General features: G+C 47.8%; 1 protein-coding gene, 1 non-coding gene and 1 pseudogene across 4 annotated transcripts in view; 1 reads left to right on the top strand and 2 right to left on the bottom strand.

Annotated features, from left to right (window-relative positions):
• Stox1 (storkhead box 1) overlaps positions 1-23,765 on the top strand; it is a 67,052-nt gene that overhangs the window by 34,012 nt on the left and 9,275 nt on the right. The gene's annotated exons all lie outside the window — the stretch shown is intronic.
• On the bottom strand, positions 9,525-9,575 carry Mir7215 (microRNA 7215). Its single transcript, NR_106074.1, has one exon. It is a non-coding gene; the product is annotated as a microRNA 7215 (primary transcript).
• Gm18514 (predicted gene, 18514) lies at positions 21,859-22,390 on the bottom strand (annotated as a pseudogene).

Below are 23,765 nucleotides of genomic sequence, written 5' to 3'. Positions count from 1 at the left end.
GGAGGCTCACAACCATCTGTAATGGGATCCAGTGCCCTCTTCTGGTGTGTCTGAAGACAGCTACAGTGTACTCACATAAAATAAATCTTTTGTTTGTTTGTTTTTGGTTTTTTTTCAAGACAGGGTTTCTCTGTATAGCCCTGGCTGTCCTGGAACTCACTCTGGTAGACCAGGCTGGCCTCTAACTCAGAAATCCGCCTGCCTCTGCCTCCTAAGTGCTGGGATTAAAGGCGTGCGCCACCACCACCCAGCTAAATAAATCTTAAAAGAAAAATAAAAGCCGGTAGTAGAACTGTTCTGGATAGTTCTATGTCAACTTGACAGAAGCTAAAGCCATCTGAGAGGAGGAGGGCGGATCCATAGGATGCAGTGATTGTACTTTGGAAATTAAGGCATTTTCTTAGTGATTAATGGGGGAGGGCCCAGCTCATTGGCGGTGGGTGCCATCCCTGGGCGGGTGGTCCTGGGTAATATAAGTAGGCTGAGCAGGCCGTAAGGAGCAAGCCAGCAAGCTGCACCTCTCCATGGCCTCTGCCTCAGCTCCTGCCTCCAGGATCCTGCCCTGTTCCGTTCTGGCCCCCTTCAGTGACAGACTGCAATGCGGAAGTATAAGCCAAATAAAGCCGTTCCTCCCCAACTTGCTTTTCGATCACAATGTTTTGTCTCAGCAATAGAAACCCTAACTAAGACAGGCAGCAAATTAGTTATTATGCAAATATTGTGTTGGTGCATGCCTTTAATCTCAGCACTTGAAGAGGCAGAGGCAGAGGCAGGGAGATCTCTGTGCGGTCTAGGGCAGCCTGGGCTACACAGTGAACTCCAGAGCAGCTAAGGCTGCGCAGAGCCTGCCTCGAAACAAATGCCTGTCGCTTCCCCAAGTTACTGGGTTAACCTAGTTCAAGACATACTCGTCAGCAGGGTGGTATGTTAATAACATGAGCAGATTCTACTGTGGCTTCTCAAGAGAAAATATGCAGCAAATTCTTCCACGTGAGTTGAAGTCAACCTTAATGCCTTCCAGGCTCAGCAGTCGTGAATGGCAGAGATGAGGAACCTTTTTTTTTTTTTTTTTAAATCTTTCTAAGCAGAATATTGTTTACCGTGGGAAGCTGCCCATAGAGCTCACCCCAAGCTGCTTAATCTTTTGCAGTTTTCATAAATGCGTCCGTGTTTCTGATTACTGTTGAGGTATTCCGGAGGTCCTCTAGTTCCCTTTGGCCGGAGCCTGCGCTCCAAGATGTTTTTGCGGAGGGTGTCTGTAGCAGGGTTGGGGACGGGGCAAGAAGGTCAGCGTCAGAGGGGCGGTGCAGCCCCTGGGATTCCGAGGAGCACCCCTTCCTCCCATAACCTCCCCCCCTCAACTTGCCTTTGCCTCAAAAAGAACTTCAAGATTAGTGAATCAAAGTTGGCTTTATTAAGCAGAGACAGACGTGAGATTCAAGTGTATGTTAAGAACTAAATGCAGGATTTCGAGGCCTTTGACGTTCCTTACTCAAACGACATAATTTACAATCGGATTAAGCAAAGTGGTTTTTTTTTTTTTTTTTTTTCTTTTTTTTTCTTTAAATAAGTAAAAAAAAAAAAAAATACATGTGAGTTGTCTCGGGGCTTGGTTGGAAGAGCACTTGCTTAGCATGAATGAAGCCCTGACTTCATAAAGCAGGTGAGGTGGTGGCCCATGCCTGTAATCCCAGCACTGGGGAGGTAAAGTCAGCGGGACCGGTGAGTTCAAGGTCATCCTTGACTACATATGGAATTCAGGAGCAGCCTGGGCTGGCTACATGAGACCCTATCTCAAGCCACAACAAACCTGAGAAATTCTAAACAACAAATTTGCTGCTGTTATAGCTGAAAGTCTTCCCAAAGTATGACTCATGGAAGTTCCCCTGCCTCAGCCTCCCAAGGACCAACATTACACTACGTCTAGCTATTTCTTTCCCTAGGGAGTTTCCTTTTGTTTTTTTTTTTTTGTTTTTTTTTTTTTTTAAGATTTATTTATTTATTATACGTAAGTACCTTGTAGCTGTTTTCAGACACTCCAGAAGAGGGCATCAGATTTCATTAGAGATGGTTGTGAGCCACCATGTGGTTGCTGGGATTTGAACTCGGGACCTTTGGAAGAGCAGTCGGCACTCTTAACCACTGAGCCATCTCGCCAGCCCGGGAGTTTCCTTTTGTAAGCGATGCTGCCGGGTGGTTTAGGGATGAGAGAGGACTAGACTGCCAATACCAGTTCAACTCAAGGGGTCATATGGGTTCTAGCTTCAAGCAAGCATGTGCCCTGTTGGCTCTTGGCATTGTGAGTCATCTTCGGAAACCAGAACTCTGTATGGGTAATTGTCATGTGGCCTTCAACCATGTTGAAGCTATTTGACTCTCCACTAGTAGGAAAAAGATCCAAGCTGAAGGGCTTCTTTCCTTTCCCACAATTCCTTAATTTCCTGTGTCTTTGCTACTGCCTAGGGAAGAGGGGCACTTGCGGTGGGCTGCAGAGGCATGGTCCTGTGTACTCTGTTGGGGAGGGGCTCAGGGAGCAGACTCTGACAGACAGACCAGTGACCCCCTACACACCTGGAGAGCAACCCAGTTTCTTCTGTCAGGCCTGGCTCTTTGCATTGCCTCCAGATGAGTGTGTGACATCATTACAGCCTTGTCCTTTCCCGTGTCACTCTCCTGACCCTAGAAGGGTTGCTTATGAGCTGTGGGCTCTCAGAACATTTTCACACAGTTTTAATTTGTTTATTTGCATTCATTTTGTGATGAGCTTATCCCCATACTTGAAGTTTTGGAACCCTCTTCTGGCTTTTCTGTGTGTGTGTGTGGGAGGGGGGAGAAGGCGAGTGTAGGGGTGAGTCTGTTTTGCTCATTATTATATAGTTCAAAAGCAGGAGACTGCTTTCAAAGCTTTTGTTGTTTTTTTTGTTGTTGTTTTAGGGATTTTATTTTTTTTTGAGACAGGGTTACCATAGGTTTGACTATTCTCGAACTCACTATGTAGACCTGGGTGGCCTCAAAATCAGAGATCTGCTTGCCTCTGCCTACCAAGTGCTAGGATTAAAGGCTTTCAAAGCCTTAAGCTCAGCATGACTCTTGTGTTTTTTATTTTTAAATTTTATGTGCGCTGACATCTTGCCTGCACATATGTTTTGTAAAGTGTTTGAGTTTCCTCCTGGACTTGGAGTTACAGACTCCAGTAAGCTACCATGTGGGTGCTGGGAATTGAACCCGGGTTCCCTGGAAGAGCAGAGAGTGGTTTTTTGTTTGTCTGTTTTTTTGTTTTGCTTTTTGTTTTTGCCTTTTGATTTTTGAGTTTTTGGTTTTTTGAGATAGGGTTTGTGTGTGTAACCCTGGCTGTCCTGGAACTCACTCTGTAGACCAGGCTGGCTTCAAACTCAGAGATCCGCCTATCTCAGTCTCCCCAGTGCTAAGATTAAAGGCGTGTGCCACCACTATACTACAAAGCCAGCGAGCCATCACTCCAGCCCGTACTTTGTATTTTTAATTGAAATTTTTTTCTATGTATTCATATTTTGCCTGTGTGTATGTTTGTACACAATAATGGCATTCCTGGTGTCTATAGAGGCCAGAAAAGAGTGCTGGACCCCCTGGATTTAAACACAATTATAAACTACCCCATGAATGCTGGGAACTGAACCCAGGGCCTCTAGAGGCACAGCCAGTGCCCTTGACCACAGACCCGTCTCTCCCATTCCACTCCGTGCTTTAAACTGTGCAGGAGAATGCCACTCTTTCGGAGGTGGGGCACTGACAAGGACCAGTGACACAGATGCCTTTGGACACACCTGCCAACCCTACCCCTGCTGCGTCCAAATGACCCATGGTGCTCTGTAAAGTGGCAGCTCTCAAATACTCGGTGGCTTTTTGGATATGCATAGCCCCACTAATACAGGCTGTTTCCTTAGTGCTAGTAAAAAGAACACAAGGATTTGAGCCTCTTCATATGCATGCTTTTGTGGATCAAATGATTCTCACAGGTAACATTTTCTCAGCAAGAAACTGCTGGCTCTTTAGGGCAGAATTCTCCGTTTCAGACTACTCTTGGCCCGCCTACAATTGTCAATCCCCAGCTATGATCCAGTGATGGTGATGCTGATGAGAATATAAAAACATTTTGGGGGCACACCAACTGAGGGAGAAAGCAACTGCACAGAGTCTCCACAAATGGCCTCTGACTGTTGAGTGGCCTCCGCCAGAACCAGCCAAGGCACAAATTACCAAACCGCACATGTTAGAGTCCAAACCCAGAAAGCCAATAGCCATGACATCTCCCCCAGAGGAGACCCCAGTTCCATCTTAGTCTACCCAAAGGACAGAGAAGCCACACTCCTGCCCATTCTGCCTTCCTTGCCTGGCAGCTTCTGCTAAAATTCCCACCAAGCTCCATTCTCTAGGGCCTTATGGGAGGACAGCCCTTTCAGTGAGCAGCCTGTGTGGGTTTTAGCTCTACAAAGCTAAAATAGGGAAGGATTCCTGTTCAGTCACCAGGACTTGGGACTCTTGAGTCTGGCGAGGGACGCTCCACTGAGGAGCCGCTCACTGTGGGAGCTAGTGAACACTGGGGCCCTGTCTGGGTGGCACCCAGCTGCTCACTGAGGCCCCATTCTGTGGCTTTGCCTAAGACGTGGCTGTCCCCTATGTTGCAAGAAGAAATCTCTGGTGGGGGGGGGGGGCACAATCTCTGTGTGTGTGTGTGTGTGTGTGTGTGTGTGTGTGTGTGCGCGCGCGCGCGCGTGTCTGTTAGGTTTACAAGGTTTCCCTCAATTGCTGGTCTGAGCATCTGGGGGCCTGTGTGGGTTTTAGCTCTACAAAGCCACAGAATGGGGCCTCTGGGAGTTCCATTCAAGTCAGTCACAGAATAATTGAGTTGCCCCTGGCACAGACACTTGAGCTGAGCTCATTAGCAAACATAAAGGCAGCTTTTCAGGAAAGTCAGTATCCCAGAAGTATAGCAGGGACCTGGAAGACGCCCTCCCTGCCCCACGCCCCTCCCTCGCTTTCATACTCTCTTGCATATTGCGTTTCCTGGGCCAGAAATAAACTCTAAGCCAAATATGTTCTGGTATCTGGAGTCCTAGATTCCAGACCCCATCTCCACGGATAAGAAACTGGTAGTTGGCTGGGTGGTGGTGGCACATGCCTTTAATCCCAGCACTCCGGAGGCAGAGGCAGGTGGATTTTTGAGGTCGAGGCCAGCCTGGTCTTCAGAGTGAGTTCCAGGACAGCCAGGACTACACAGAGAAACCCTGTCTCGAAAAACCAAAATGAAAAAAGAAAAAGAAAAAGAAAAAGAAAGAAAGAAACCAGTAGTTTTCTTTCTGCCGGAAGCCCCAGCCTTAGGAAGCATCCATGCCATCCCAGACCAGCAAAAGCAAGAGCATCTCACAGAGTCTTGCAGCCTCTGAGGTTGTCCTCCTGCCTTTCCTGGGTCAGAAGCTGTCTTCTGGCCCTTAAGGCAAAGCACCAGCAAGACACCCACATCCATGCCCTTTCCCATCATTACAGTGCAGACACAGGGACAGCAGAGGAAAATACAAAGCGGTTGTAAAGAACTTTGACAGAGGGGTATAGTGGTGCACCCCTTTAGTTGCAGTGTCCCCAAGACAAGAGTATGAATTCTAGGCCAGCATGGTTGAGACATGAGAGAGAGAGGAGAGAGAGAGAGGTGAACTTCACTTTGCCATTGTGAAGTTTTGTACAAACCCTCTAGCAGTTAAGTTCAGCATTTAGAGGGATCAGTCACAGCTGGAGGTGGGGGGGGGGACTTTCCTCCCTGCTAAGGAATACAGACATGGTCCTCGTGCCCACCTCTTAGGGTGGCTCTTTTAAAACCCACCCCGTCCCATTCTGGTGCCCGTGGGGCTTCTCTATCTCCCCCCCACCCCTGCCCCAGCATCTTCAAGAGGCCCTGTGACCTCTTGTCCCCTTTTAGCATCCACAGAGCCTCCACACTCCTGGTTCCCCTTTGAGAGGGACTAGAAAGTTTCTCTTCACACGGGTTAAATTGGGGGATGGTAATCAGCCAGCGCAGAAAGAAAATGGAGGAGGGGAGAGGATGGAGGTGAGCCAGAGGTGCTTGGCATCCATCTTGGCTCTGCAATCTTGTCCTTACTCTAGCTGTGGCTACTCGTTAACCTTAGTTCCCTCTGGACTGTGAGAGAAGGCCACGCTCTCATCTGAACACTCTCGTCCCACCTGCTGCTAGCCTTGAAGGGCTTCTGGGTATCTTGGCCTCCCACTGGAAGGAAAGTGCCATGTTGAGAGGTGCAGGGGCCTGGCCAGCAGCTTTCCCCAGACCTTCCACAGGGTCGAACCAGTTCCACGAGTGTTGCCCAGGGCTCCCTGAGCTGCCATGGGGCTTGGTCTCCTTTCCCATAAACCAATTGGCAGAACTTATTCCTCCTCCATTCATTTGGATCTGAATGCCCACGAATTATGCAGGGTCAGAGGCAGGTTTCTTATGGTTTATGTCATGAGATTATAATAGTATGTAAGTAATCAGGTTTGAGTAGGTGGCCCTTGGCGAAGGGCTTACTCAAGGGGCAACTGGATAAAACCCAGATAGAAAACTCTCCAGTTTGGGAAGTCAGGCCTACTTTTAGGGATGGAAAAAAAGGTTTTCTCTGACCTCATGTAGAAGAAAAGAGGCCACTGCTTTCAGTTTTAACAGGAGGGGCGGAAGGGGGGTAGGAAAAAACCTTTGCTTTTTGGAGACAGGATGGAAAAGTCCTGCCCTCTCTCTCTAACCTTTTGGAATATAAAGGTCTCTCTCCAGGAGCCACATCTGCTTTGGTGACCCTAAAAGACTCTGAGACTCACTTTCCCATGACATGTGAAGACATATTTTTGAGTTCAGACATCTCACCAGAGAGTATCAATCGATGTTGTAAAGCAAGCTGAGCAGTCTGTGCCTTCTGGAACATTCTAGAAAGTGCAACTCTTCAAAGATCAGGCTCTGTGCCATGGGGCCACGTGGGAAGCAGGACCAAGACAAGAGTTGTGACCCTGCTTCGTACTGCTCTAGCTTGGCTCGGAGGACTAGGTCCCCTCAGAGGGCACTGTTGTGCCTGAGGAAGAGGTGGAGGGATCCAGACACGGTGTAAGAGAGGATCTGTCTGTGTGTGGAGCCCTGGGGAAGGGGCTGGTTCTTTAGTAAGCACAGGGTGTGGGTGCCATGACAGGAGGAACAGGGGACTAAGAGAATGAATGAGGTCTGAAGCAAGGGGACTTTTAAAGATGTCCAACTCCTCCGCTGGGCCAGAACTCAGCAAGAAAGGCAGGAAGAAAGAATTTATTCTGGTTGGCGGTTAGGGAACCAGGTCTGAGCAAGGCCAAGAAAGAGGTCGTGTAAACTGTTGATGGACCTTAGAGGTACTGCCAGGACACAGACACACACTGAGGAACCTGTCTGTGGATGGCCCCTGGGCAGAGGTGTGGTGATTTAGGGGGCTTAGTAAGGCTGCTCTTAGGAGCGGCCATCAGAGTCACTGTGTTCCCTTTCCAACACTGCTCATCCAACTTGATACTTCTGAAGTGATGATATTGAGGGAACAAACGGGCTGATGTGTGTTGAAGTGGCTGTGTGACTGGGTGTGACTTTCCTCCCAGAGGGACAGGTTCCAGACCGGCGGGTGTTCTCGGTGTATCTGCTTACATGAAAGTGGAACACAAAATACTCTTATCCTGTGTCCCAGGGAACCCTCCACAGAGAGGATCCACCACCCAGCACAGTGGCTAGCTTTCCACGGCCATTGGGCCAATGGGCCAATGGGCCAATGGGCCAATGGGCCAATGGAAGAGCACTCATCAGCCAGTCTACTTGCCGTGTGTGCTGAGGGAATGCCTCACGTAGGCCCTTCATCACGGATGGATTATTGAGAACAGCCATGCTGCTTGCCTGGAGTTGGAGGGGATGCACGCAAGGCATCTCGGATCAGACTCCTCCATCTTACCCACTCAGTCTTGTAAAGGGCCAGGGGGCCCACTGTTCCTGACAATGTGCCAAACTTAAAGTAGCTAATTTTGAGAAAGAGGAAGATGGATAGATAGCACCTTTAAAGATACTAGGGCTAACAAGGAATCACTCTCTGACAAGGAGACAGGGAGACATTGTAGCAACCACCATTGAAGGAAGAAAGGAATGTCAGAACAAGATTCTGATGGACCCAGAGATATTCAGTCTGGCTGACCAGAACCTCCAGGCTGTTCTAGACATTAACATCCCCAGAAGTAGGTTGCCCTTCAACTCTGGTGTGCTGAAGGCACAGTACTGATTTATATAATTTAATAAAAATTTTAAATAAAAAGTTTATAATTTTATGTGTATGGCTGTTTTGCCTGCATGTATGTCTGTGCACCACGTGTGCATAGTGCTAGCTGAGGGCAGACATGAGCATCAGATCCCTTGGAACTGACTGACGGAGTTGTGAGCTGACATGTGCTAGGAGGCAAGCCTGGGTCCTCTGCAAGAGCAGCCAGAGCTTTCAGCCACTGACCTATCTCCCAGAGGCAGGGTTTCTCTGTACAGCCCTGGCTCTCCTGGAACTCAGTCTGTAGACCAGGCTAGCCTTGAACTTACAGAGATCTGCCTGCCTCTGCCACCCAAATGCTGCACCACCATGCCTGCACCACCATGCCCAATGTGGCTTCTATCTTTTAAAGCTCTCGGAAGCCAGAAGAGTCTGTAATCAGCTTGAAAGCAGCTGGAGTTGGGCGGACAGTCTGGACAATGTGTGACCATTGATACAAAACCCAATGGTGCTTTTCAGATTGAACCGGTGACCAGCAGGTGGAGCTGCCCCCCAGAAGGGAGAGGGGATATGGCACCTGTGAGCAGGGCCAGGACGCCCTGGATTCTTTATTGTCCTGGGTAACCACTTGGAGCAGGCAAGGTGCTCTCTGCAAGGCTTTTGGTAGACCTTCTGTGTGCACAGTCTGGAGGAGGAGGCAGGATTGTGTTTACCTCATGAGACAAAGTGCAGTCTCCTCCAGCTCCCGGCACCACTGAGCCCAGGCCTCATTGCAGCGGATGATCCTGGCCATCGCCCACTTCCAGGCAAACCCATCCACAGAGACCTGGGGAGTCGGTGAGAATCCAGGCTCCTTCAGGACCAAGGCAACTTCTTTTGACAAATGTCAAGGATGGCCTCAGTCCCAACACACAGGTGGAGGTAGCTCTATTTGCTTGTTTCCTGGGCTATTACATTGCCTCTCAGGGCTGTAATACTAGACGCCCATTTCTCATGATTTCCACATTCAGTAAGGAAATTTCCTTCCAGAGGAGTGTCTCCTGTAAGTTTTAGGATAGACTATATTATTCATCAATACTTAACAATTTGTAATGCTAGTTGAAAGCATAGCTTTTCTGCCTCTCTTTAGACACCCCAGAAGAGGGCATCAGATCTCAATAACGATGGTTGTGAGCTACCATGTGGTTGCTGGGATTTGAACTCAGGACCCTGGAGGAGCAGTCGGTGCTCTTAACCGCTGAGCCATCTCTCCAGCCCCCGCTTTTCTGCCTCTCAGAGCATTTGTAGCTCAGCTTGGACATAAAGAGCATAAGGCCTCTTCTGCAGATGGCCAGCCGTGTGGCATTCTTGTGTGCCGGCGGTGAAGGGGTTAATGAAGTATCTTGTGCTGTCAAGCCCAGAGGTTCGAGTCAAGTCCTTGGGACACACACAGGGCTTACAGCAGAAACCATGAAGAGGCAACTCATGTCATTGGTCCTTGAGTGGGAAGATTTGGATTAAAGAAGAGTGTTCTGGTGGGATTTTAGAAAGCCTTTAAAAAAATGACTTGTATAAAGAAAGTGTAGATTTGCCTCCTATACCAGAAGGCTTAGAGATAGGTAAGCTGGCTCAAGCACAGCTCAGCATGGCTGTCCTAAACCTTGGCATTTTTGTCTCCTCTCTGTTTTGCCTTCTTGTGTACCCAGGTGGTTGTTTGACCTCCAATTTATTTTCTCCTGGTCATGAGAGCTGCATCTACCTAAGATTCAAGCACGGAGGTGTGGTAGCACACACCTCTAATCACAGCACTCAGGAGGCAGAGGCAGGCAAGATCAGGGGCTCAGAGTCACCCTGGGCTACATGAGACCCTGTCTGAAAACAAAACAAAAATCCAAGCAGGAAGAAAGAATGAAGGAGATAAGTCTTTTTAAATCTCCTTGGCGGAAGTCTCGCCATCTGGCTGCCAGTCTTACGAGAAGCTAAAGATGGAGTATCCATGTTTTCTGCCTCCACACGGTGGAACAACAGTATATCTCAAATGGACCAGTCGAACAAAATACCTAACTTCAGAAATATATCTCTCAAAAATAGAGTGTGCCCAGCCCTGAGGTCAGTCCTTTCAGGTGAGAGGACCACCTGTCAGGATTGGTGGCTAGTCAAAAGGCTATGGAATCCGGGAAAAAGTCAGGACTGATCAAGAAGTACCTCTAGTACCAAAGGAGTGTGCTAGAGGAAAAACAATCTCAGGGTGCTGGAGATGCTGGAGACACGGGCTCATCAGGCGTGATGGCTTTGGTTTGGGAAGAAAAGAGAAAAGATTCTAGGCAGCTTTATTCCAATACTGTCAAGTGCTGGCCCCGGGGCATGCCTTCAAGCACATTGTTCTCCTTTTGTTGAACAGTTGAGGTAACTAATCAATAAAGAGGGTATTCCAAAAGTGCAGTGAAGGGTGCTTCCTAACATTCCAGGATGGCCCCTGCTTTCTCATGATGCCTTTGGGACCTAAGACCCCACAGGGATTTTTTTTTTTCATTCATGATAGTCTGCCTTGGGCATCTCCTAATGTCCTAAGAAGTGCTGAGTGGAGTGCTGTAGTCTTTACTTTGGGTTATAATTGCCTCCACCCACGTCTCCTCATTCCAACCAGAGCCCCTTGAGGGCAAGTACTGTGTCCCATTTGCTGTAGTTCCTAGACAACTGGCATATAATAGATACTCAATAAATATCTGCTGGCTAAGGAGCGGTCTGGGTTTTCTGGTGCAGCGCTGCAGTGGCTCCTCCCTACATCACGAATACGTACATGAAGAATATTCCCAGCTCCTGGTTTCCAGGGGTGCTCAAATGGTTGAACAGCATTTAGGGTAGGCATAGATGACAGCGTGCAAAGGCTGCCTTGTAGGAACGAGTAGAGGAAAACAGGGTCCAGGCTTTGGCAAAGAGGCACAGGATCATAAACAGAATGCAGTGTAATGGAGGGAGCTTGCAGCTTGTCGTTTTCCTTTACAAAAAGGAAGGCACACCAAACCTGCCCACACTGGGTTATGATTAACTCAGACCACAGCTCCTGATTGTGGCCAGGAGCTATGGAGCTAACGCCAGCCAGGCCATTCTTTACAGATACTCTTTAACCATGTCATTGCAACTCCAAGAAGCACCTTTGCAAACATTTGGTCACAGGATGAACGCTATTTTCCTTTTCTTAATATTATTGGGAGGGAGAGGCACTTGCCATGGTGTACGTGTGGAGGTCAGAGGAAAACTCTTTGGAGTCTGTTCTCTGCTTCCAGCTTTATTCAGAAGTTCCGGGGCTTGAACTCAACCCATCAAATACATTTGAGCAGCAAATGCTTTTATCCAATGAGCCATCTTTCTGAACCAGGACCTTTTTTCTTTAAAAAGTTTTTTTTTCTATTTTTTTTTTCTGTTGTTTTTTAGCCTTGGTGGGATTGGTAGTACACACCTTTAATCCCAACAGGAGGAACTCCGAGCCAGCTTAGTCTACATAGTGAGTTCCAAGACATCCAAGGCTACATAGAGACCTTGTCTCAAAAAACAAAAAAACAACAAAACAAAAAAAAACCCACCTTTTAAAAATTTTTATTTATTTTATGTGCATTGGTGTAAGGGTGTCAGGTCCCCTTGGAACTGGAGTTACAGACAGTTGTGAGTTGCCATGTGGGTACTGGGAATTGAACCCCAGTCCTCTAGAAGAACAGCCAGTGCCCTTAACCACCGAGCCATCTTTCCAGCCCCTTAACTTTTATTTTTATTTTATGCCTATGGGTCTTTTGCCTGCTGTGGATCTGTGACACATGCATGCAGTGCATTGAATTGCCAGGAGAGGGCAGCAGATCCCTTGAAACTTTAGTTGCAAATGGTTGTGGATGCTGGGAATCAAATTGGTCCTCTGTACTTCACCTTTGCCAATAAAACAAAACAAAACAAAACAAAAACCAGGTCTTCTGGGAGAACAATCAGAACTTATAACTTCTGAGCTATCTCTCTCCAGCCCCAGGGACCTTTTTCTTACGGAGAGCTTCACGTATTGAGTGCTCTATAAAACAGAGTTTGAAAAATGCTTATCTATCCAAGCCCCACACATACAAACAGGGAAAGGGAACAGACCAGAGAAACGCTGTGGTGACTTGGGGCCACACAGCAGATCCAGACTAGAACCCTGAAACCCTGGTTGGAATGTTTGTCACCCTGTCCCCAGTGAGAGCTGGGAAGATAGAAAAGACAGCACTTAGTAAGTGTTACATGGAACTATTATTCAGATAACAGTTTTGCACTAGATTGTCTTCCATGGTTATGTAGTTTTTGAGACAGTATTCTGTTTTTAAAGGTACATGTGTTGTGTGTGTGCGTATTTGTGTATACGCACACGTGTGAATGAGCCACACATCAATGACTCTCAAGGGTCAGGGGAAAAGGTGGTTCTCCTTTCCACCATGTGGCTCTGAGGGGTCCAACTCAGGTTTTCAGGCTTGGTGGCAGTTCCCTTTACCTGCTGGGTCATCTTGCCAACCCCAGTAATATTTTACATTGATTGTGATGATACATAGCAATAAGAGCTGTCCCTGTGCGGCCTCCAGGATTTCTTGGGGGAGAAGTGTCACCTCAAGTCTGTCCCAGGTTTGCTTAGAAAGCCAGGAAGAAATGTTGCACACACTTTTTTCTTTGCCAGGGGTGGGGGTTGGGGGGGGAGGCCAATTTAAAGAGGTTTATTATTGTAATTGTTTAGGAATGTTTAAATGTGTATGTATGTTTTTGCCTGTATGTATGTCTGTGTACCACTTGCATGCCTGGTGCCCTCAAAAGCCAGGAGAGGGCGTCAGATCTTCTGGAAGTGGGGGGAGAGACAGCTGTGAGCAGCCATGTGGGTGCTGGGGATTGAACCCACAGCCCAAAATGTAGCTCCTCTCTCCCCCTCTCCGCGAGTATGAGCAATAAAAATGCTCAGAAACGAGAAATGTATCTGACGAGCAGCAGAAGCAAACTGAAAGCAAATCAGAGGGTGGAGGTGTGAGGAAGAGTCACTCTGAGGAAGATGACAGGCAACCCCACGAGACCCGCAGGGGCCTTTGAACTTCAGAGAAAGGCTCATCTTGGACCACTCTCCGTGATATCAGGGATCTTAGTCATCAGCTTTATAATCACAAGGGAGTCCCGGCCCAAACCTAAATGTACCCAGCAACTGTCTAGGTGAGCGACCAGGCTGAAAGCTGTGCGTGGCAGCACATACCTAGAACCCTAGGACTTGAGAGGTGGAGACAGGAAGATCAGCGTTCTAGGCCAGCCTTGGCTATGTAGCAAGTTTGAGAGCAGTATGGCCTATGTAAGACCTTTTCTCAAGTTTCAAAAAAAAAAAAAAAAAAAATCTAGTCTCATCAACACTTTGAGTATGGCTTTGAGACCCAGAGCAAGTCGAATTAAAACACTCAGACTTTTGGTCTCTAGAATGTGTGATATGTACCGCCCCACCCTCACCCCCTTACCCCCCTATCCCTCCTACCCCCTGACCCCCCTCCAGACAAGGTTTTTCCTCTGTATGGCCTCAGTTGTCACTCGGTAGACCAGGCTGGGCTCGAACTCACAGAGATCCACCTACTTCTGCTTCCCAAGTGCTGGGATTAAAGGTGTATGCCACCACTACCTGGTGTTAAATTTATTATTAAGACCCCTAAGTTTGTGGGCTCTCTGGCCTGTGCTCGAGGTCCTTAGGATACAACCCAGGACCTTGCGACTGTTCTGCAAATGTTCTGCCTCTAAGATATAGCCTGAACCCTTAGTTTTGTTTTGTTTTGAGATACAGGCCTGACTATGTAATTCAGTCTGACCTTGATCTCTACAGTTCCTTGAATGCCTCTGCTCTTATACCAGGCTTATTTGTAATAAATAGTTAAGGACCAGCTGATGGTACCGCAGTGAGCATGGCTACCTTCGGAGAGCCAGCTTGTTTGAGCCACTAGCTCTTTCCCTGCCAGCAGAGACCTCTCTGTGTCTCTATTGAAAACGAGGATGGCATGGGGAAATTGGGGGGAGGAGAGGCCTGCAAAATATAAAGACAGGGTGGTGGTTACGGGATGCAGCTAGAGCTCAAGAGACAGTCCTGGGTAAGGTTGCCTGTCTTTCCTCTGCATTTATGTATTGTCTGACAACCAAACTGTGTAGTATCTGTCATTGGCCAAAGGCGTCTGTTGTCGGGCACCACTCAACTGGCATTTGATATTAGCACATGTATCACTTGAAAAGGAGGCTGGTGACCCATGGCCCATACTCCGTGCTTGGCGCACCCCAGGCGGGTGTGTCCTGCTGTAGCTTATCCCCAGTCAGCTGCCAGGTTGGCCATGGGCCAGTAGGCAGCTGGTACCCAGGTGCCAGGTGCCACAAGGTCACCTGGGGGTATGGTTAGGGACAACATCAGCTGTAGTGACAGTTTTGATAATTCTGGAATTCTGGTGTCTTTAGAAAACACAGAAAAATTATAAGAATGTGTTTTCATTTTAACCCAGGGTGTGGGGGTGTGGGGCTGCTTCTCGGGAGTTGACTATGATTTGCCTCGTGCTTTAGCAGAGGCACGGAAAATTTTGCCAGCTGCAGATAAGTTTCTGTGAATGTGTGACGTTTGGAATTCTGGGAACTTTCCTGAGGGTATATAAATGCTCGGGGGCTCTACCAGACAGGTCGGTTCAGGGGGTGTTTGTTGTGGTTTGTTAGTTGTCACTCTCAAAGAAGAAACAAGAAGAAATTAGATTCAAGGATCTCTCTCTCCTCTCCCTCTCCTCTCTCCTCTCTCCTCTCTCCTCTCCCCTCTCCCCTCTCCCCTCTCAGCTCTCTCCTCTCTCCCCTCTCTGCTCTCTCCTCTATCTCCTCTCCCCTCTCCCCTCTCCCCTCTCCTCTCCCCTTTCTCCCCTCTCCTCTCTCCTCTCCCCTCTCTCTCCTCTCTCCTCTCCCCTCTCCCCTCTCCCCTCTCCCCTCTCCCCTCTCCCCTCTCCCCTCTCCCCTCTCCCCTCTCCCCTCTCCCCTCTCCCCTCTCCTCTCTCCTCTCTCCTCTCTCTCCTCCTTTCTCTCCTATATAGTGATGGTGGGGGTGTGGATAAAGGGTGAGGAAAAGAACCACCACAAAGTATCAGTGTCCGGCTACAGTCAGCATCTGCAGAAATCCTCCACTAGCCTCTGTAGGACTGCCATTTTGGAGTTGCTCTGGCCAAATCTATGGCCAGGGGACACTTGCTTAAGGGGAGGCTCTGCTGTGGAGGAAGAAGAGAAGGCTGATGGGTCCCGGGTGCCTGGAAGCTGTCAGGGGTGACAGACTGGGACTGGGGATGCTGTTCAGTTGGTAGAATGATTGCTTAGCAGGCATGAGTTCTTGGGTGTGGTGGTGCTTGTCTGTGACCCCAGCATTTGGGAGGCAGAGGCAGAAGGATCAGAAATTCAGGGTCATCCTTGACCACGTATAAACATTGAAGCCAGCCTGGCACGCATGGAACCCCGTCTCCCCTCTCCCTTCAGGGCCTGCTCTCAAACTCCCGAGAACTGGGATTAAAGGCATGCGCTACCACTGCCTGGCTATCCTTTCTTTCTTGGGTATACTACATCACTTATTATTCTGTAATTTCAAGGCACCCCTCAGAGCTGGCTATGAGGGAAATTAGCCCCGCAGGGGCAGAGTTGATACTTGGTTGAGTTTGATGTTGAGTCAGTTCATACAGGACCATTGACATACTTTTACTTTATGAGATGGACTAAGTATGGGCTAGAAACATAATCAAGGAGGTGTCCACTACAGATCCATCATGGAGCAGATCTGTTGAGCTCAGACCTCCTGGATTCTAGCGCATTAACAACTCTGGGTTTGAAGTCCTTGAAAAGAAACTTGCTAGACCCACACCTCCTGCAGGATGTACCCACAAAGAGGTGCTGACGAAGGCCCAGTGAACTGAACCCATCGGACTCTGAAAACCCATTGTTCAGTACAGAAGTTAACTTGAGCTTCACAGACAAGCCCTCATGAACATCAGAAGCTAATTCTTTCTGTGATCTACTACGGCAATTTAGCCCATAGAGCGGACCCCAAACAACTCTGTTCCTGCTTAAAATATCTTCTCCTGTCACTGGGACATGGAGGGTTATAGCAAGAGAAGACCATGGTGTGTGTTGTCAAGGCTCCAGAACTGCTGCAGTAAGCACGCACTGCCATGGCCGGAAAGCATGATAAATTGTTGTCCGTCATCGTGAACGTGACCCTCCGTGATTCAATGCTGTCCCGCTTTCTTTTCAGTTAAAGCACTTGCCAAATGGTTCAAACGCTAGCCTCAGGCTCTCTCTTTTTGTGACTCGGTTTCTTGTATGCCTAGCTTTCCTCGAACTTGCCATGCAGGAGAGGGTGACCTTGAACCCCTGATGCCGCCGATATTATAGGTATGGATCATCTTAGCCCGTTCTCTGTGGTGCTGGGGGCCTGACCCAAGGAGGGCTTTCTGCATGCTAGGCAAGGTTCACCCCCTAACCTTGTTCTTTCTGAAGCCACAGGGCAGAGCACCCGCATAGCCAGGATCTTCTGTGCTTAGCAATTTCCCCTCCGTGGCAGATGCCCAGCTGCCGCAGCTCCACAGGCGGGTCTGACTCCCGGTGTTATTTGGTCTGGAGATTTTAAGTGTTTGTGTTCTCTTTTCTTTTTCACTCAGCTGAAAGGGAGAACGAGAGAGGGCTTGGCTCTGTGGTACTGAAACATTTTTGGTCTTTTTTTCCATTCTGATTGATTTCTTTTTCCTCCCTGAACCTATTTGAAGTTGTAACACAGACAACCTAATCATTTAAAGCCACTGGGCTTTGTACATAACCCGTTATCTCCAACCAACGAGGAGCAGGTCGTTGCAAAAAGGCTGGTTTGGCTTTCTTTCCTTTTAAAACCAGGTCAGGATTAATTTTAAGGTTCAAAAAAAAAAGTTGCCAGATAAAAGAGCAGCTTGAAATCAGGGACTCTGCTTGGGTTACTCTGGACCAGCATCCTCTTTTATTAAAGCCCAAGTGCTTCTGCAGGCTCCTTTGTCTGCGCTTGGTAGATGCCTTTCCCACCGTGGGATTCTGTACCAGGGCCCAGAGAAATGGTCTCAGATTTCCCGAATCCCCATAATGAGCCGAGGTCCAGTGGCTCAGCTAAACCATCTGAAGGTCAATAATGCATGGATTCCTGGCCGATTGCCTGGCACAGTGTCCTCCACAAGCATACCTGCATCGGGTCCAAATGCTCTTGAGGGAAGTTTGTGTTTTAAACATGAAATGTTAGAATTAGAGTTCAGTAGAGTATAATGATGTGACAAGTTCTTTCTCCTCCTCCTCCTCCTCCTCCTCCTCCTCCTCCTCCTCCTCCTTTTTCTTCTTTCTTCTTCTTCTTCTTCTCCTCCTCCTCCTCCTCCTTCTTCTCCTTCTCCCCCCCTCCTCCTTTCCCCTTCCTCTCCTTCCCCTCCCCTCCTTCTCCTCCTTCTCCTTCTCCTCTCCCTCCTCCTCCTCTTTCTTTTAAAGATTTATTTTATGAGCACACTGTCACTGTCTTCAGACACACCAGAAGAGGGCATTGGATCCCATTACAGATGACTGTGAGCTACCGAGTGGTTGCCAGGAATTGAACTCAGGACCTCTGGAAAAGCAGTCAGTGCTCTTAACTGCGGAGCCATCTTTCCAACCCTATATGACAAGGTCTTACATGTATGACACAGAAAAATTTGTATGCATGTATGAGAGCTCAAAATTCTCGAGAGCCCTTTCTTCTGTTTGTATTATTTGCTAGCACAGTCTCTTATGAATCATAAAAATCAAGTTGAAATACCCCAGATTAAAACATGACAGGTTGGGAATTAGTGGCTCATCTGTGTAGTCCCAGGACTCCAGAGGCAGGAGAAATAATTTGGGTTTTCTTTTAAGGTCTTTGGTTCATTTTAAGTTTACTAGAATATTTTTTTTTTAGATTTACTTATTACATATGTATGGATTTTTGCTTGCATGTAAGGTACACCATGTATATGCCAGAAGACTGTGTCATAACCTCGGAGGACTGGAATAACGGGTGCTTGTGAGCTACCATGTGGCTGCTGGGAATTGAACTTGTAGCCTCTGGAAGAGCAGCCAATGCTCTAAATTGCTAAGCCATCTTTCTAGGCCCTTGAGTTAATTTTTTAAAATGATTTTATTTTAAATTATGCATATATGTGTGCCTTTTGTGTGTAGATTATGAGCCCGTGACTACAGATGCCCTAGGAGGCTAAAAGAGGACTTAGAGCTTAAAGTTGGAGGACTTAGAGCTGGAGTTACAGAAAGTTGGGAGCAAGCCGGGCGGTGGTGGCGCACGCCTCTTTAAACCCAGCACTCGGGAGGTAAAGGCAGGTGGATTTCTGAGTTCGAGGCCAGCCTGGTCTACAGAGTGAGTTCCAGGACAGCCAGGACTGCACAGAGAAACCCTGTCTTGAAAAACAAATAAACAAACAAACAAAACAACAACAAAAGAAAGTTGGGAGCCACCTCGTGGGTGCCAGGAATCGAACCTAGGTACGCTGGAAGAGCAGCAAGTATTCTTAACTGAAGACCCAGGTCTTCAGCACCCAGGGTTTGTTTTGTTTGTTTGTTTGGTTTTTTGGTTTTTTGTTTTTTCGAGACAGGGTTTCTCTGTGTAGCCCTGGCTGTCCTGGAACTCACTTTGTAGACCAGGCTGGCCTCGAACTCAGAAATTCACCTGCCTCTGCCTCCCAAGTGCTTGGATTAAAGGCGTGCGCCACCACGCCCGGCTCAGGTTTTGTTTTTTAATTAGCTTATGTATTAGAATTCTTTATGGAATTTTCATACATAGTTTTGGTTGACCATCCCCATATCTCTTCCTCGTCCCCATCTCTCTCTCCTCATCCCTACTTACCCTCCTCCCACCTCAGATACCCCCCCCCACTCTCCACCCCCATCAATTTTACTTTCCTATCTACTTTCACCAGGGATTATTGGTTTGGTTTGGTTTGGTTTTAAAGAGAGAGCACCAAAGCTGACCTGGAAATTGTTTTGGAGCCTAGCCTAGACTCAAACTCGTGATCCTCCTGCCTCAGCCTCCCAAGTAGAATACAGGGAGCCCATTCATTACGAAACCTGGCTCGGTGTTGCTCTCTGCTTAGGGTTGCTTGGCTACTTGCTAGTTTTGTGCTTTCAGATGAAGTAAGGATTTTTTTTTTTAATTTTAGTTTTCTGCACATGAAGTATTTTGCCTGCACTCCTGCCTACAGAGGCCAGAAGAGGGAGTCCTCACCCCTGGAGCTGGAGTCACACCTTTGTGAGCCTCCACAGGGTGCTGGAGTTGCACCTCTGGAAGTACATACAGCCAGTACTCTCAAGCACTCACTCACCTCTCCAGCCCCAGAAATTTAGGATTTTTAAAGTTTTTTTTGGTTTTGTTTTGTTTTTTGTTTGTTTTTGTTTCTTTTGTTTTTTGGTTTTTGGTTTTGGTGATGAGGACATGGGGATTTTGACCAGGGTTGCATTGATTCTCGCCTGGGTATTTTTCTTGATGGACTGCACCTGAGGTTGATGGGGGCGGGGCTTTATGCCCTCACACAAGGAAGCTCAGTTTTTCCTCCATGATGCGCTCTTATCTTTCATTAGATTGTTTCTTGAGACTTGTTTTAGGTGCATGAATATGTATGTGCACGGCGTGAGTGCCTGGTGCCCACGGAAGCCAGAAGACACCGGATCTCCCGGAACTGGAGTTGGTACCAGTGCTTGCGAGTATGAGTATGAGTGCTGGGTCTTTTGCTAGGGTAACAATTGCCACCACCCCAGTCCCTTGTTTTGGGTTGTTAAGCCCTTGTCACCCACTCCAAGAGCAAGTCACACTTTCTCAACCTCTGCCCTCCACCAGTTGGGGCTTTCTAGGGCGTTAGGCACCAGGAGGCAAGGACTGATTGCCTCAGTCTAAAGCAGCGGTTCTCACGCTTCCTAATGCCGCGACTCTTCAATACAGTTCCTCACGCTGTGCTGACCTCCAATGATAAAATTGTTTTCATTGCTAATTCGTGACGGCAATTTTGCTACTGTTATGAATTGTAATGTAAATATCTGATATTCAACTCCTGTTTGACCCCCACCCCACCCCAAGAGGTAGAGACCCACAGGTTGAAAACTACTGGTCTAAAGCCAGGCTGTTTCTAGTCAATATTTTTTGGTGTTTGTGTTTTGAGATAGGGTTTCTCTGTGTAGCCCTGGCTGTCCTAGAATGTACTCCGTAGACCTTGCTGGCCTCGAACTTTTCTCTGCTTTCTGAGTGCTGGGATTAAAGGCGTGAGCCACCACTGCCTGGTGTCTAGTCAGCATTTGAAGGTTGCCAGCTCCAGGGATCTGCCTTACTCAAAGCTTCCTTGGCGAGTGAAGAGCTAGCTCCTGTCGCTTGCTAGTTGGCGTCCATCTCTGTGCATGTGGAAGGCATTTACTCAGCCTTACAATGGTCTTTCTTCATTTCCCCTCAAAGTGAACTTTCAAGTTTATTTTAAAACGTGTTCTTTGCTTTCATTATGACTAAAAACTTAAGAGTAAATAAATAAATCAACCACTGGAATGCAACGAGAGATTTAGAAAGGTAGTCGTGATGTACACCATTAATCCTAGCACTTCCGAGGTGAAGCAGGTGGATTTCTTTGAATTCTAGGCCAGCCTGGTCTACATAGTGAGTTCCAGGCTAGCCTGGGAAACTTAGTTGAGGGCCCCGTCCTTAAAAAAAATCTTTGCCAGGCGGTGGTGGTGCACGCCTTTAATCCCAGCACTTGGGAGGCAGAGGCAGGCGAATTTCTGAGTTTGAGGCCAGCCTGGTCTACAAAGTGAGTTCCAGGACAGCCAGGGCTATACAGAGAAACCCTGTCTCGAGAAAACAAAAAACAAAACAAAACAAAATCTTTAAAAATCCTTTCTATTCTATTCTGTCTGTCTATCTCTTAACTGATCGATTGTAGAAAATATATCAGACATGGATCATGACATCTATTTTGCTCTATTTTGATGGTATTTATCTTTCGGCCTAACCACTTTTCTGATTTTGTATTCCATTTATTTATTCATTTTGCATCCAGATCGAAGTCTCTCTCTCATCCCAAGCGCCCCCCCCCCACACACACACAGCCACTCTTCCCTCCCCTTCACCTCTGAGAAACAGGAGGTCCTCCCTAAGGAATCAACCCACCCTGGCACCTCAAGTCACTGCAGGACTAGGCACATCCTCTCCCAGAGGCCAGACAAGGTGATCCAATTAGGAAACAGGGCAGGCAACAGAGTCAGGGTAAGCCCCTGCTCCAGTTGTTGGGGGACCTGCATGACGACCAACCTGCACGTCTGCTACATATGGGGTGGGGAGGCAAGGTCCCAGCCCTTGTTCGCTCTGTGGTTGGTGGTTCAGTCTCTGGGAGTTTCCCAGGGTCCAGGTTAGTTGACTCAGTTGGATAGGAACCCTGTCCCCTCTTGGGTTCCTCAATCCTCCCTCCCCCCAACTCTTCCACAAGACTTCCCAAGCTCTGTGGATCTCTGCCTCTGTTGCTTGTCAGCTGCTGGGGGGGAGCCTCTCAGAGGACGGTCAGGCTAGGCTCCTGTCTGTGAATCCAGGCCGACAGACACAAACAAAGCCTGAGGCTCCAAAGAAATTGAAGGAGAAAGGGAGGCCAGCTTTGTGTCCGTATAGATCGTCTCACACAGGGCACCTGTGTCTCCAGACCAGCAGTGACAAACATGACTGTCAACAGTGCCATCACATGTTGTATCATCGTGGCAAAGCTTTGACCAACAAAGAGACATCAAGGTCTCACAGTGTGTCCCTGTGAATCCACTCCCCATGCAGACACGGTGGTTGTTGCTTCCTGCCATCCACACATCGACCTCCATGCAGACGTGGCTGACCGGTACAGTCATCAAGGTTGAGCTCACAGTGGTCTCCAAGGAATCCAGGTGTACAGTCCCAGAAGGGAGCCCCAAGAGCATCCCTGACATGTCGCACCACAGAGACACGGCTGGGATCGGAAGCACCGGGAGTAAATGGAAGGAATACTGCAGGGTCTGCTCTCTGGCTTGCAGTTTCTCTTTAACCTAATGCTAAGACAAGCTCCGGATTAAAAGTGTGGAACACACACCCATCCTTAAGGGTGCCATTTTTAGTTCGTGCACAGTAGGGAGTTTTTCTGGAATTGTGAAATCTGATTGGGTCAGCACGTGGGATCTTCTGCATAGGAAGTTCACCTTATGTCCCACAAGCCCAGAGCGCAGCAGTAAGGGAAGCCGGCATTGCCATAGCTCCGAAGCCCTCCTGGCAGTCGTCACAAAGTTCCCGGGGTTAGGGTTCGCCTCACTTCTCTGGACACAGAGTTTAGTTTATGCACCTGCAGCACGTAGCTTAGCAACGGCTGGGAGGGACTGGGCTGGGGAAGTCTTCCTACTTTGTCCAGTGGACTGTCAACAGCCTGGTGCGGCTGTCAATGTCTCCACCCCGATGTCGGAAACACACCAAAAACGATTAGTTTTTGTTGTGGTTGTAACTCACTTGTTGGGGCGCAGTCTTAAGCATGAGAAACTTAGAGATGACAACTTTTAGAGTTGTAGTTTCAAAGGGTTGGACACTCACAGTGAAAGGGGATTCTTAGAGAAATTAAAGAAATTCCAAGTGTTCTCTGGGGTGTCTCTCATGTAAATTCATATAAAATCATATATGGATTTTTTAAAAAGAATTCATCTCATTTATATGAGTACACTGCTGCTGTCCTCAGGACCCCTAGAAGAGGGCATCAGATTCCTTTACAGATGGTTGTGAACCACCATGTGGTTGCTGGGATTTGAACTCAGGACCTCTGGAAGAGCAGTCAGTGCTCTTAACCTCTGAGTCATCTCTCCAGCCCCCTTATACGTGGATTTTAAAGAGGAAATTACTTGTAACTAGTGGTAGGGTTTTTTTGTTTTGTTTGTTTTGTTTTGTTTTGTTTTGCTGTTTTCATTATGTTAGAAAAGGTTTCATGTAGCCCATGCTGGTCTCAAGTTTACTATGTAGCAGAAGATGACCTTGAATTTATGACCCTCCTGCAGCCTCCACTCCTGACTTCTGGGATTATAGGGTGGTAGTAGATTAGTGATTAGTTTATTACTGTGTGTGAGGTACCTTGAGTTGAACCTAAGGCCTCACGTTAAGAGGATGAACACACAGGTAAGTGCCCTACCATTAAGCTGTATCTATTTTTTCATCTTTCAGCCTGAGTCTCAAGTAGCCCAGGCTGGCTTCAAACTCACTATGTAGGCAAGGACGACCTTGAACTTCTGATTCTCCACTGTCTGTCTCAAGTGCTAGGGTTACAGGTGTGTGCCACCATGCTCTCAATACCCTGTTGGTGTCTTGTGAATGCTAAGCAAGCCCTTTTACAAACTTTTACAATGCTCTTTTTACAAGCCCACCTCTGACTTTTATCATCAATTGCTCTCTTCCAAGCACCAAACTCCATATCCACCAATAATTGCTCATTC

Source organism: Mus musculus, chromosome 10 (assembly GCF_000001635.26).
Source record: "Mus musculus strain C57BL/6J chromosome 10, GRCm38.p6 C57BL/6J".
NCBI classification, from domain to species: domain Eukaryota; kingdom Metazoa; phylum Chordata; class Mammalia; order Rodentia; family Muridae; genus Mus; species Mus musculus.
The sequence above is the reverse complement of the archived record's forward strand: the minus strand, read 5'-3'. Positions and strand labels throughout refer to the sequence as shown.